This window comes from Lithobates pipiens, unplaced genomic scaffold, assembly GCF_037356315.1.
Source record: "Lithobates pipiens isolate NorthernLeopardFrog02 unplaced genomic scaffold, aLitPip1_a1.2 Scaffold_1, whole genome shotgun sequence".
Lineage (NCBI taxonomy): Eukaryota > Metazoa > Chordata > Amphibia > Anura > Ranidae > Lithobates > Lithobates pipiens.
The window spans coordinates 133,205,977-133,221,709 of record NW_027507685.1 but is presented as its reverse complement, the minus strand read 5'-3'; positions in this window follow the sequence as shown (position 1 = coordinate 133,221,709).

The window sequence follows — 15,733 nt, the reverse complement described above, 5'->3', positions numbered from 1 at the left end:
TCTATTCTCTCTATTTTCACTTTTGTGATCTTTGCCATTTATTTTAACGGTTGATGGTATGGAGATGCAAAGATCTATGCACAAAAAAAATAATAATAATAATAAAAAACAACAACAACACACCTATCCCTGAGAGATAAGACTGCACTGTTAGGACAACTTAATAGTTTGCATCAATGCGCTTTGGGTTTGTATGGATGATATTATTTTGACATCAGTTTATAATGCTTCTGAGATCACTCAGAATTGACTGACAGGTGCATTTGACCTGCAGGTGACCATCTTCTGACCTGCTTCAAGTGGATTTAGCATTCCTATATACTTGTATGGAAATTCATTTGAAGCCAGCAAAAGCCCATGAACGCAAGCGCTAAAGCCAATCTTTCCTGTCAGACTACTTTCACACTGGGCGGGCGGGCGTCATCGGTAAAGAGGAGCTATTTTTATTGCTGCTTTACCGTCATTTTAGCGGCGCTATTCGCCCACTAGCGGGTCGGTTTTAACCCCCGCTAGCATCAGAAAAAGGGTTAAAACTACCGCCAAAGGCTTTGCCGGCGGTTTGGCAGCACTGCCCCATTGGTTTCAATGGGCAGGGGCGCTTTAGTAGCAGTATATACACTGTTCCTACTGCGTTGCAAAGATGCGGCATGCAGGTGCTATTTTTAGTGCTGTAGCGCCTGTAAAGCGACTCAGTGTGAAAGTAGCCAAAGACACATATTGCTACATTGCTGACCCCTGATGAAGATGCTATTGGTCTGGCCAATACACTGACCGACTAGGTTTAATAAGGTTGGGATCACTGCCCTGGAACAAGTATGTATATCTGTAAGGTCAGAGTAAATTCAAACATATTTATCTGCATAATTGTCCCAGGTAAAGAACACAAAGTATTGAGGCAAGAGTACACACATGACAGTCAGGTCACTAATATTTGGAGAATAAAGATCAACAATGACAGCAGAGTAATCTTTAATATTGATTGGGCCCTGTGAAAACATTTTCTTGCCCCCCCCCCCCCCCCCTCAATTGCAAGACATACAAAAAAAAAATAGCAGGTAGACTCAAAATTAGTATGCTGCAGCAGATCATGCAGTGATTGCAAAGGTTATAGCCTATCCTTATAGCTCACCGACTGGTTTCTAGAGGTTACAACGCATACTTTCTGCTTGACAATTGGTTGCTAGAGGTTACTGCACATTATTACTGTTTACCGATTTGTTGCTAGAGATTACAGCACATCATTACTGCTCACTCATTGTTTGCTAGGGGTTACAGCACATCATTACCACTGATTGGTTGCTAGGGATTAAAGCAGATCACTACTGCTCACTGATTGATTGGTACAGGTTACTGCACATCATTACCATTCACTGAGCAGTGGAGCAATCCCAAATAATAGAGCAAGTAAAGCGGCACATTAATACACATACTACAGGAGAGGGTCAGAGATTGCAGACATACTACAGGAGAGCGTCAGAGACTGCAAACAGTACAGTCTAGCGTCAGAGAATGCAAACATACTACAGGAGAGCATCAGAGATTGCAGACAAGCTACTTGCTGTGGGGGCACCCAGCAGGAAGGAGGAGCCAGGAGCGCAAGCATGGGACCCGAGAAGAGGATTATCCAAGCTACTCTGTGCAGTGGTTTTGCACAGAGCAGGTAAGTAGAACATTTTCGTTATTTAAAGAAAAAAGGCTTTAACCACTTACCCACTGGGTATTTAAACCCCCTTCCTAACCAGACCAATTTTCAACTTTTGGTGCTCTCACATTTTGAATGACAATTAGTCATGCAACACTGTACCTATATGAAATTTTTGTCCTTTTTTCCCCACAGATAGAGATTTATTTTGGTGGTATTTAATCACCGCTGGGTTTTTTATTTTTTGCGCTATAAAAGAAAAAAAAGACTGAACATTCTGTAAAAAAAATGCATTTTTCTTATTTTCTGTTATAAAAATGTGCAAATTAGTCATTTTTCTTCATACATTTTAGCCCAAATTTATACTGCTATCTTTGGTAAAAAAATAACCCAAATTGGTGTATGCTATTTGGTCTTTGTGATAGGTTATAGTGTCTACAAGCTATTGTGCCAATCTCTGAAAATTGACGGCCTATCTCATTTCTTGAGACCCCAACATGCTAGGAAAGTACAAATACTCCCCAAATGACCCCTTTTTGGAAAGTAGACATTCCAAGGTATATAGAAAGGAGCAGGGTGAGTTTTTTGAAGTTGTCATTTTTTCCCACAATTCTTTGCAAAATCAAGATTTTTTTTTCTTTTTTTTTCTCACAAAATTGTCATATTAGCAGGTTATTTCTCACACACAGCATATGCATACCACAAATTACACCCCAAAACACATTCTGCTATTCCTCACAAGTATGGCAATACCACGTGTTTGTCTTTTACACAGCCTGGCCACATACAGAGGCTCAACATGCAGGGGGCACCTTCAGGTGTTCTGGAGCCTACATTACACATCGAATTTCCTGACTACCTCTTACACTTTTGAAGGCCCTGGAGCACCAGGACAATGGAAACGCCCTAACCCCATTTTGGAAAGTAGACACCCCAATGTATAATCTATGAGGCATAATGAGTATTTTGAACATGTCATTTTTTTTCTACAAATTCTTGGAAAATGTGGAAAGAAAATGAAACATGGATTCAGATCTATCGTACTGAAAAAGAATTGATTTATGTTAAGATGTATTCTTTGATACGCATGCAACAAAAAAAGTTTTGTTAATACATATAATAATTGTTGTAAAAAAAATATATGGAATAAAAAATAAATAAATAAAAAAGATTCAGATCTATCATACTGGTCAATCTTGACTGGTTCACTTTAAGACCCAATATAAATAAATGCTGGAAAGCAGGGGGAATGAGGGACACTGCTCCAAATCAGGAACAGTTGGGAGCTATGGTATACTATGGTAGTTGTAAATAATCTAAAATTTCTTGGTACTGTAATGCTTTTTTGTGACCCCTGTGTGGGTTCCTTGCCTGATAATAGCCAGATGATGGTTGTGCTGTTGTACGTTTGTATTGTCTGTGTGTTTATTATGAAAAATAAAAAGATTTAAAAAAATGTAAATAAATGCTGGAAAGAAAATTGAAGGTCTTGTTTATATATATAAAAAAAAAAATCCAACTGTCATCTGCTGGAAAAAAACAAAAAAAAACATGAATCAAAAAAAGAAGCATTCCCTGTTCCCATATAATTTAGCTTCAGTTTGGATTATTTTGGAGTTTTGATCATTTGATAGAACAAGTGTGCAATTTTTCAGCGATCTCCTGATTTAATGTATAGATTTGAAATGTTTGCCTAAATGTAATTAAAGACTTGTGAAAGTGTTTTAAATAACATTATTCATATTTTAAAATTTGTGTACTTTTAACATTCTGCTCATTACCTTCAATGTTGCTGCATGGTGACTGTGCTTTACTGCTCCACTCATTACAATGGGAGACTGTGGATGCAGCCTTGCCAAATTGCACACTAGATTTAATTTAATAAATTAGAGACTGGCACTGGTCACCTGTAACATGGAGAGAGGTCTGAACTGAACTACCATATTAAGAGAAGGCAAGTTTAGAAAAAGCCTACTGGTGGAAACTGCTAACAGGCGGGTAGACTTTTTTTTTTTTTTTAAGTGAACCTGCACTTTGGTTACCCAGGACAAGACAACAGGTTCACTTACCTGACACCCAGCTGCCTCTATTTACCTTTCTTTTGCTCCTCCAATGCTCTGTTTGGCTGTTGTAAGCAAAGAATTAGCAATGTACAATACAAAGGACCCTCTCCCCGCACCCATGTAACAGAGCTGGGTGCTTAAAGCAGAGCTCCACCCAAAAGGGGAAGCTCCGCTTGTCTGCCTCCTCCCCCTTCACCTCCACATTTGGCACCTTTTGAGGAGGGGGAGCTGGTACCCGATTTTCACAGGTACCCACTCCCACTTCCTGCTGAGTTTGCAGTGGCAAACTCAGACAGAAGTTCGGCCCTCCTCCTCCTTTCCCTGCAGTTGGCCCAATCAGAGCGCTTCACACATGCGCAGTAGGGAAGCGGTTGCCGGTTTCCCTTAGTGGAGATGGTGGTAATGGCAGCACCCGATTAAAGACACACCGGATTCCTAGACATGCAAGTGCTCTAATATTAAAGCCAGCAGCTACAGAATTTGTAGCTGCAGACTTTTTTTCTGCAGGAGCCTGGAGCTCCGCTTTAACCAGGCATTCCACATAGGAGGAAGAAGAGCGAATCACCTGCTTTTCAATACCCGAAAGTACTGACAAGGAAAGGTAAGTGCGTGACATTGGGGAGTTAAGGTGGAGCGTCACCCTCAAGCAACATTGACCATTTTTAATCCTTATGCTGCTAGCATGTGTAAATTAATAGAAATACTTGTTATAATATTTTTTTTTTATACATTTCTTCAGTTACTTCCTGGTTTTCAGTCTTCAGGAGGGGAAGGGGAGATTTCTCAGATAAGCCCACTCTCCTGTCTGCATGCCTGAGCTAAGGGCAAATGGATTCCAGGAAGTAAATGCTCCCTAAATCTTCTGCCCATATGCAAAGATGGCCATGGCCAGAAATGCTAGGGGGTGTGATTTTTCAGCAACATAAAACATGAAGACATGGATCGATGTGGGGGGATGCTTTGAATATTAAAAACGATCTAAATAGCAATTTCTGTTTGTGATGCTCATATACAGTGTAGTTCTGCTTTAAAGTGGTTGTAAAGTTTTTTTTTTTTTTATTAAATATAACAAACATGCCTATACTTACCTGCTCTGTGCAATAGGTTTGCATATATGAGCCCCGATCCTCGTCTTCTTGGGTTCCCTGGCAAAGCTCCAGACCCCTCCTCTTCATCGGGTGCCCTCAGGGAAAGACACTTTTCATGAGGGGCACCCATGCGTGCCCGCTCCAAAGTCCCGCTGCCGTGTTCATTGACATGGACAGGAGGACCTGGCCCCGCCCCCCGCTCCTGTGTCACTGGGTTTGATTGACAGCAGCAGGAGCCAATGGCTTCTGCTACAATTAATCTGTCCAATTAGGAAAGAGACAGTGGCTGGAGCTGCTGCCCTGGTGCACATCGCTGGATTGGATTGGGCTTAGGTAAGGAAAGGGGGGGGGGGCAACTGCAGCACAGAAGGTTTTTCACCTTTATACATAGAATGCATTAAGGTGAAAAAGCGTAAGGCTTTAGAACCACTTTAACCACTTGCTTACTGGGCACTTAAACCCCCCCTCCTGTCCAAACCAATTATCAGCTTTCAGCACTGATGCATTTTGAATGACAATTGCGCGGTCATACAACAATGTACCCAAATTACATTTTTATAATTTTTCCCCACAAATAGAGCTATCTTGTGATATTTGATCACTTCTGCGGTTTTTATTTTTTGTTTAAAAAAATACCAAATTTAAAAAAATATATATATTTTTTTATATTTTGTTATAAAATTTTGCAAATAGGCAATTTTTCTCCTTCATTGATGTATGCTGAGGAGGCTGCACTGATGGGCACTGATAGGTGGCAATAATGGGCACTGATTGGTACTGGTAGGTTACACTGATTGGCACCAATGGTGGGCAAATGATATGTGGCACTCATGGGCATTGATAGGTGGCACTGGTGGGCACTGGCAGGTAGCAATGGCAGGTGGCACTGGCAGGGGGTAGTGGTGGGCACAGATGAGGCAGAATTGCCTCCTCCTCTTCGAGACCGATGTCCCTTGCACTGAAGCCAGTGATCAGCTTTTTTTTCTCCTCACGCTGTCAGTGTGAGGAGAAGAAAAAAAAAAAAAATAAAGATTACGGAGCTTTTGTTTACATCATGTGATCAGCTGTCATTGGCTGACAGCTGATCACATGGTAAGGGGTTGGGACCGGCCCCTTACTCGGATCTGTGATCACCCGAGTCTCAGTGACTCGGTGGTCAAAGTGCGCACCATGTGCGCCCTGCAGTGGGCGCACGGGGAGCGCACAAAGGGGAGGCCAGGTCCGCAATGTGACCGTCATTCGGTCATTGGTTAAGTCAACCTGTTGCTTTGCAGCCACAGCGCATAAAGCCCAAGAACCTCAACCCAGTCTAAAGGGAAATAATGAAAATATGACACAGCAAGAGTGGAAACTGTGCAAATGTCAATACATTTCTTTCCGGTAACCAGAAATACAGTGGTTACATTTAAATAAGGCAGACTGCATTTCGTGTGCCTGTAGACAGATAGAATAATGTGTGTATCTTGTAAAATCCCCACCCAGCTCTCTTATAATGTATTTAGTCTTTTTGTCCTTTGTGTACTTTGATCCGGTCCTTTCAAGATGCGGATTATACAGATTTACCTGTATAATGATGCTGAAAATGATGGGTTTGTACCTACTCTCCTTTTATTAATAAGCACAGAACTTCCTTGTTACTCTCTTTTGCTTCAGAGACGGCAACAATACCTAATTAGACAGTTATGTTCTGTACAAAGAATTGCTCTGTAAATGTACAAAATACATCTACTACTTCTTCAGTGCCCGAACACAAATTTTTACACCATGCTTGCAGACAGAAGCAGGAGATGTGCTGTGTGGACATCTCCAGTGATGACTCATGAAGGGCAATAAAAAGTAAAATGAATAAATAAATAAAAAAATGATAGAGATAGATATATATATATATATATATATATATATATATATATATATATATATACACACACACACACACACACACACACACACACATACATACATACACACACACACACACACACACACACACACCAGGACGGGAAGACAGGATAGAAAGGAAACAGAAGAGAGACAAATAAAAAAGAAAGTACAAAAGTAAAAACAAATAAAAGGGCAAAGGTAAAGAAAAGGGTATGAAAAAGCAAAGAAGAAAAAGGGAATAGGGAAAAGAAAAAAAAAAAAAAGTAGTAGGAGAGGGGAATAGGGGAGTAGGGGAATAGGGTAAATAAAAAACAAGTCATGGAAGGCAGCTCTAGAGCCAGAAATATTTCTTCCCTCTCCTTGGGGAGTTCCATCCCATTTATTGGGGAAATAGGATCCACCCTCAGGGGATAGAGAAGGTATCGAACACATAATATATGCTCACATACTGAAACATAAGGATACACTATTAACACTCACTCTGAATATTTGGATATATAAAATTGGGAAGTTCAAGTGTAAAATACCTCTCTGTACTGCTCCTCTTTTTTTTCCTTTTTGCATTGGTCCGCTCATCTCACTCCCTTATCCTTTCCCTTTCCTCTTTGGGTCCCGCTTCTTCTTTTTCCCCTTCTTCTCCCCCTTCTTTTTTTTTCTCTAGGTTTTCCTTATAGGTTTATATAAATAGAACGGAAGTCAGGAAATTAAAGATATTTCAATGTCCGGTTAGTGTGCAGCCTACCCAAACGGAGGTCTCTCTATACCTCTAATGTAGGGAACTTACTATAGTAAGTCTAGACTCAAAGGAGTGATTTAGAGGGTGTTTTGTATAGGGCGTTGTTTGTTTTTGTTTTGTTTTTTTCCTTCCCTTTCCTGGTCTTATGGGCTCTGTGAAAATTTGTTCTTTTAATGCTAGAGGACTGAACTCCCCATCAAAGAGATCACAACCTTTGTACTCTCTTCATAAACAAAAGCTTAGCATTGTCTTCTTCCAGGAGATGCATTTCCTCTCAAATCACATACCCAATATACAGAATAAGTATTATCCAAAATGGTATCATGGCTCTTTCTCCTATTCTAAATCTAGGAGAGTCTCTATAGTAATCCACAAATCCCTACCTCATCAGGTCCTGGACAGCTGGAGGAGTGGAGATGGAAGATCTCTGCTCATAAAGCTGTCCATTTACAGGAAAAAAAAAAATACATTAATTTATATTTACCAAACCAAGATCAGATCAAGATAGGTATACAAATGTTGACGATCTTATGGAAAGAGCAGAGGGCATGACCCTTGTGCGGAGCGATTTAAATTTTGACCTCAACCAGGATCTGGACATTACTGCATCTCGTCTATTTCAAGCCACTAATTAAATTAACAAATTTAAAGCCCCCCTGGATAGATATCAATTAATTGATAAATGGAGGGTTCTTCACCCAATAGATAGAGATTATTCATTCCATTCAAAAGTCCACAATACTTATCATAGATTAGATTTTTTTTTCTTATAAGTCAAATGGGAATGACAATGGCATCTTCCTCCGAGATTGGAAGCTTTATTTGGTCTGACCATGCTCCAGTGTTTTTGGAACTAGCCATACTGAGGGCAGTTACAACCAAATGGTCATTTAGACTAAATGATAATTTACATAAAGATGAGCTATGTATGTTAGAAATTAGGCAAGCAGTTAATAATTTTGTGATAGATCATGCAAAAGATACTACCTCTCTACCATTACAATGGGAAACATTAAAATGCGTATTACGTGGTCTCTTTATAAAACACAGGGCAAGATTAAAAAAAAAAAAGAAAGAGAAAGCAGAATATATTAACTCTTAAAAGAAATTTCCGAATTAGAAAAAGTCCATAAACAAAAAATTCAACTTCAGAAAATGTAATAGTATTAACAGACAAATGGATAGAACTACAGACTCTATTAAATGAACAGACCTTACGGCTTAGAGATAAGAGTCGTGCGCTGTTTTACCAGCATCGGAATAAACCAAGTTGGCTCCTGGCAAGGGCATTGCGCCAATGAGCACCTACGACCTCTATAGTAAAAATTCAAACATCATCAGCAGAAATGACACATGACCCCAAAGGAATTTTAAAAACATTTCATTCCTTTTATTCTAGATTGTATAACGTACCAAACCAACAAGCGGGAATGGATTCTGAAATATTACGGCGAAAAGTATGTCAATATATATGGGGAACAGCAATACCAACTCTGTCTGATGGAGGTAGAAGAGTTAGAAAAAGAGTTTTCAGTAATATAATTACAAAATGCAATAGATTCACTGGTACCAGGCAAAAGTCCAGGCCCAGTCGGTTTTACCTCCCGTTTTTATAGGGCACTTAAGGAATTTTTAATCTCTGTCATAAGTAAGACATTTAATTCGGTCTCTGCCTCTCGACCCTTTGCCCCACAAGGAATGGAAGCATACATCTCCGTCATTCTGAAGCCAGAAAAAGACCATACGTTATGCGGAAATTATCGCCCGATCTCACTAACAAACATAGATATTCGATTATATTCTAAGATTATTGCAAATAGACTTACACCAATTTTACCAGCCTATATCCATCTGGTTCAGGTGCCATTTACAAAGGATTGAGAGCCAAGAGACAATACATTGAAGATTCTTACACTGGTGGAATTTGTCCCGAGGCATTCCATCCCATCCTGTCTATTGGCTAAAGATGCCGAAAAGGCATTTGACAGGGTGGGCTGGTGTTTCTTCGAGGAGACCCTAAAAAAATGGGGAAAAAAGCCCTCAACATTTGTAGAAAATGATGGCCCTGTATCATAACCCAATAGCTAGAATACGGATAAATGGAGCCTTCTTGGATACGGTCGGTGACGATACTGAGCAGAACCCGACAGGGATATCTTTTATCCCCTCTGTTATACGTATTGGTAATGGAACGTTTGACTACAGCCATTCGTAATAATCTAGATATTCAAGGGATTAAGATTAAAGAAACAAAATATAAAATGTCAGTATATGCAGATGATTTACTGTTACATATTACTAATCCAGTATTGACTATAACAAATCTAATCCAGGAATTTAACCATTTTGGAGCAATGAGTAATTTTAACATTAAGTATGATAAATCAGAAGCTTTGAAAATTACATTACCAAATAAAACTTTAGATCTTCTTCACAGAAATTTTTAACTTAATTGGCAAAAAGTAACTATTAAATACTTAGGAACACACATCCCCAGAGACTTAACTAAACTTCAGAAACTGAATTATCTTCCGATAATTCAAAATATAATCAAACTACTCCAAAAATATAACAGAACATTTTTTTTCCTGGATGGGAAGGATTAATATTGTAAAAATGGATATACCACCAAAACTATTATATATATTTCACATAATTACAATATTTTTTCCAACAAATCTACTGGGTCAATTACGTAGAGCTGTAGGGAGATTTATATGGGCACATAAATCACCTCGAATAAGAAGAGACATACTAATTAGGGCAAAGATAAATGGAAGGCTGGCTCTTCCAGATTTTTCAATATACCTTTTTTCTGTATTTATGACCAGGATAGTGGACTGGTTTCATAATGCAAATTATAAACAATGGGTGAAATTGGAGGAAGATGTCACTGTCATGAAACTGAAATCATTACCATGGATAGGCAGGGGCTCCTGACCTCCGAGGAGGGAAATGCCATTTTTGGTTTCCTCAACATTGAAAGCGTGGGATATACTATTAAAAGAACGAGACTTGGTCTACCGAGATTGGGCTAATGCTTTATTCTGCAATCCTGAATTTCCACTAATCTTCTTAAATTAGTGCAGATATGAGGATGTGAGAGTTGTCCAGAACTTGGTGGAGAACAGACGTCCTCCATTTGGATTCTCCGAGCCTAGAATTTAGGACCAAAAGAATGCAATACCAACAACTTCAAATATATAAAAATTCAATCTTTGGAACAAAGACCAGTTCGTGCTTTATCTACAATATAGAAATATTTGCTCCCAAAAAATAAAGTGGAAGAGTTAACATATTTAACTAAGTGGGAGGAAGAACTTGAGATGACCATTCCTAGATCAGACTGGGAAAGATAGTTTGTGTGTTAATAGAAACAATCTGTCACGGTCTGGAGTCAGGCTCAGAGGCCAGTAGCTATAGCAGCAGAGCAGGTATTCACACAAGTCACCCTATCTGATGACACGGGTTCACCTAAGGTGCGGGGTCTAAGCACTAACCGGTATTCACCAAAGCTCCTGAAGGTGGAGATGGGCTTTGCTGGGTGTTAGTGCCAGGTTGCGGGCCTCAGGATAGCCCCACCAGCGGGTGAGCAAGCCAGGGTCCAGTAGCAGATATAGCAGGTAGGGATCAAGCAGAAGCGTAGTTGAGAAACAAGCCAAAAGTCGGTAACAAATAGTTGCAGGTTGGGATTCAGCAGGAGTGTAGTCGAGGAACAAGCCAAATGTCGGTAACGAATGGTAGCAAAGATACGGTCGGCAGCAGGAGAGACAGGAGCAAGATATTGGCTGGTGAAAGCACAATATTCTGGCAACCAGGAAGTGCAGAGACATGGCTTAAATCAGGAAGTTCATGGGAGGAGCAAAGGGTTCAAGGTTCAAGTCAAACAAGATTCAAGACAAGATCATTCAAGGAATTGTCCAAAGAGCTGTCCAGCATTCCAGGTGGCTCAGCAAGCAGAGTCACTGTCAGACACACCAGAGGTCCCAGGTTCAAGCCCAGGTCCTAACACTAACTTTATCAACTAGACATCAAGAAAGAAATTATAAAATCTTAGCAAGATGGTATAGATGCCCGGTAGATATGCACAAAATCAATAGGGAAAAATCAAGAGACATGTTGGAGATGTCTTAATGCAAGAGGTACAATGTCACACATATGGTACTACTCTCTGGGGGTTTTGTTATTTTGGTCAAAGATTAATAATATATACCAGAAAATTACAGGACTAACTGCACAACCAGAAGATATTCTACGACGTATAGGGCATTCTAACAGCAGCAGCAGAACTGCGTTGCCCCCCCCCCCTCTTGCTTGACGCCGGATTCCACACTGACGCCGTAGCAATGTAAACAACTCGGTGTGCATGTGCAGTAGCGATGAGCGGCCCATCTGGATGACGTCACATCGGATCATTCTGATTGGGTGACTATAGATGGGGCGTGCTGTAAATAGGACGCCGCTTGAGTCTGTACGCGCACCGTCTGCCTCATGCCACGTGAATCCGAGAGGCTGTTTAGCCACAGGACATAGTTACACCGGGGCTATTGTTTGGTATATGATAACATTAATGTACATTCGTATATATTGCTTGTTGATCTAATATGTTTGAAGGGGCCAGTGATTGGTAAACTGCTTCTGTTATTTCCATCAGGTGACCACTCTACCTACGTTCCTTCTGGGTGTAAGCGTCAGGCTATGCATTATATTTCTTCCGCCATACTGCAGTGCGGGGGTTGTTTACTCTCGTGGTAGGGAGACACCACCCCTATAGAAGTAATACGCTCAGTGTGATTCTACATTACACCACGGTGGTGGCAGATGTTCGTTTTGCATGCACTTATGTTTTTGATCAATTGGCGAGTTTCTTAATTTCTATTTCTATTTATTACTATTTGTAATGATATTTAAAAGCAAATCTAGCATATACCACTAATAAATTGTAATTGCATTATGAGTGTTTGTCAATTTACTATATCACTATTCTATGCCCTGCGGTGAATATTTAGGGTTATTATATGTGACTAGGGAAAGGGGGAGAAAAAGAGAAAAGGTTGTGTTTTTTTTTCTCTCTCTCCCTCCCTTGTCACATTATTAATCTTTCTATTATGACACACGCCCCGTAGTTTGTGAAGTCTTTTTCGGGCTTTACTTGTGATGGCTGGTCAGTGTCCTCACCGGGCTGACGTTGGCTCTACTTTGGCATCCTTTCATCTAACTCATTGTAGAGTTTGTATGTATGGTTGTAATATCTTTTATGATGTTGTAGTTATATATATAATTTTTTTTTCTTTCTGATTTTGTTATGTTTTTTTCCAGCAAGTCCCTCTCTCTGAATCTCCTGAAGAAGCGCAAGTCACGTAACATGTAGAGCTCCAACAGTTATAATAATCAGTTGCAAGTGTTATGTATTCTATTATTGCTATATTTGATGAATTGTTATACTGGCTACACTTGGTGTATTCTCCATTTTAATAGCTTTAAGAGTGTATAGTTTACCCATATACAGGCCTTGCATACTGATATTAATATTACTCGATTTTGAGATATGGTCTTGCTTTAATGTTTTTAATATTTTTCTATGTACAATAAATGGAATTTTTAGTATACTAGAGTGTTTTCTGTATATAAAGTCTGAGCCCTTTTTGTTTTTCTTTTTCTTTATATGCAATGGCACTGAGGCACTGAAGTGGCAGTGGCACTGAGTATCGTGGCAGTATCCACAGTATCACTCTGTGGTGATACATTTCTTTATCCAATACGTTGAGACTTGCCTTTACTCATTTGTTTGGTGTCTGTTTTTTAACACAGCATCATTATTGTGTATCTGGTATTGCCTTCAGTGTTTTCTATGATATTGCAAGCTGTGTTTACTTAACCTAGTGTGTCAGAGGGGCTGGAGTCATTGAAGAGGTAGAGGCAAAGAACAGGGAACCCAACCAATCCAGGTTGTAAAAAAAGAGAACTGACAGCAGATAAACAGGTACAACTTATGTGTATCACCTGCGACCAATCTCATCATTGGGTATATGTAAGGGTTTACAATCACTTTAATCTATTTCTGCTGGTCCTAATGGCTTTGTGCTTGTTTTTCCGAAGATAAAGTTCTATATTTCAGGTCATGTTAATGTTTTACTACATGTACAGTATTTTTAGAAGAAAATAAATACTGGCGTGCTTTCAACTGGGGTGTGGGCTATAGTAGACAAGTGAATACCATGCTTTAACGCCCACTAACCTTGACAAAACAGCAGGTAAAAATTAGATATACTGTGAGACACCCAAAAACAGATGTTATAATTGGGGACGGTTCTGCTGAATACAAACATAAAAGGTGTGTGTTTGTGTGGTTGCTGACTCAGTGACCGACATGTTTGCCCAGATTCCTAAATCCTGTGATACACCTCAGATCTGACTAAATCAATAATTAGACAGGCTTCTAATTGACAGTCACGAAGCACAGAGCCCCTCTGTGTACAGAAACGTATTACTTAGAGGAACTGCCCGACATGTACAGTGCAGCCTCAAAACAGAAGCAGCGCATGCAGAAAAGTATTTTGGTATATGGGAATGCGACATAAAAGGTAGTGGGGAAGGGTTAGAATCTCTGTCTGTATTTTTTTCAGCTGTCTTTGTCCCAGATGGACAGATCTCCTTTCAATTATTGCCCCCGCGGTCAGTGTTACAGAAAGTGATCAAACCTTACTATTGTCAGTGGAAAGTGAGGTTAGGTTCAATTGTCCAAAGTACATGAGTACTAGCACAAATAGGGGTTGATTTACTAAAGGCAAATAAACTGTGCACTTTGCAAGTGCATTTGATCCAGAGCTTTGTAAATGAGGTAAAGCTTCACTTTACAAAGAACACCGAATTGCATGCAAGGAAAATTTTAAAAAACACAGGATTTTTACTTGCACATGATCGGATGATAGAAGTAACCAGAGCTCTGCCTCATTTAATAGGCTTTGGGGCAACTACACTTGCAAAAGTGCAGTCTATTTGCCTTTAGTAAATCAACACCATAGTCTCCTTGTTTGGGCCATTTTTCTGTTTCAATGCTGTGAAAGTTTGACTGATACTCGGTCATGCTACACTCTACCCAAATTAATTTTAGATGTTTGACAGATGAAGGTTTCTTTTGGTGTCAAACCAATTCAGTTGTTTTGTTACTATAGAAAGGAAAGAGACCAAACATTTTGAAAACAAACCTGGATTTATCCAATTTCTTGAGGCTCTAACATGCCCCCCAAATTGTGTAATTTAGGGAATAGCATATACAGTGCAGGAGTCCAAGTGCAGGGGTCAGGGCTATGTATTGCACAGAACAGCTTCAAGATTTCAGTAGCCAGGAGTTAGTGCCCCCTAATGGTATTGGTCAGTGGTGGTATGTTCCTCCTTTAATGTTGGTGATAAGTGGCAAGTGCCCCATAACATTGGTGGTCAATAGTGTTTTGCCCCATAACATGGGTGGTCCGTGTGCCCCTTTATAGTCCATTAGCCCCTGTGCCCATTGGTGATCATCATGCCTCCCTTGCTGATCAGTGTGTTCCCTCAGTGTGTTCCCCCAGGAGAAGTGCCCACTGCGGAATAATGAAAAGGATTGCAATGATCAGTGGCAGAGGAGGAAAGGGCGAATGCGTAGATGTAAACACTAGCTGTGTTTACATTTGTAAACACTGCGATTGACCATCACAGTAATAACAAGGCACAGAGTCAGTTGGATCAGCTCTGTGCCTTTTGTTCCTATCAGACCACAGTAAGCAATACAAATCTGGCACAGGCTCTAACCCAGTGGTTCTCAACCTGGGAGACAGGACCCCCTAGGGGGTCGAATAACGATTTGCCAGGGGTCACCGAATCCTGGGCTGTTCCTAAAGCCCTTACCGCTCTCCAAGCCTTTTCAAGGCTGCCCAGCAGGGCTGTCTCTGGAGCCTGTGGCCACCTAGCTGGACTGTTTCTGAAGCACGCAGCTGCCCACTCAGCCTCTTCCCAGCCACCCATTCAGTTCACAGCATGGTCAGCTAACTGGTGAGGAATATGAAGTGGGAGGGGTTGGAAGAGACCCTATCTCCTGATTTCAGCACAGGTGTCACTGCTGCGAGACACCACAGAGCTGGACACACAGTGAGTAACACTACCTGTGATTAGAGTTGCCCTTAACCACTTGCCGACCAGCGCACGACGATGTACGTCGACAGAATGGCACGGGCAGGCAAATGGGCGTACATGTACGTCCCTTTAAATTTGCCGCCCTGCCATCGGGAACACGCCGCCGGCGGCGCGCTCCCGCGCTGGTCGGGACCCCCGTGAGTCCGGTCGCGGG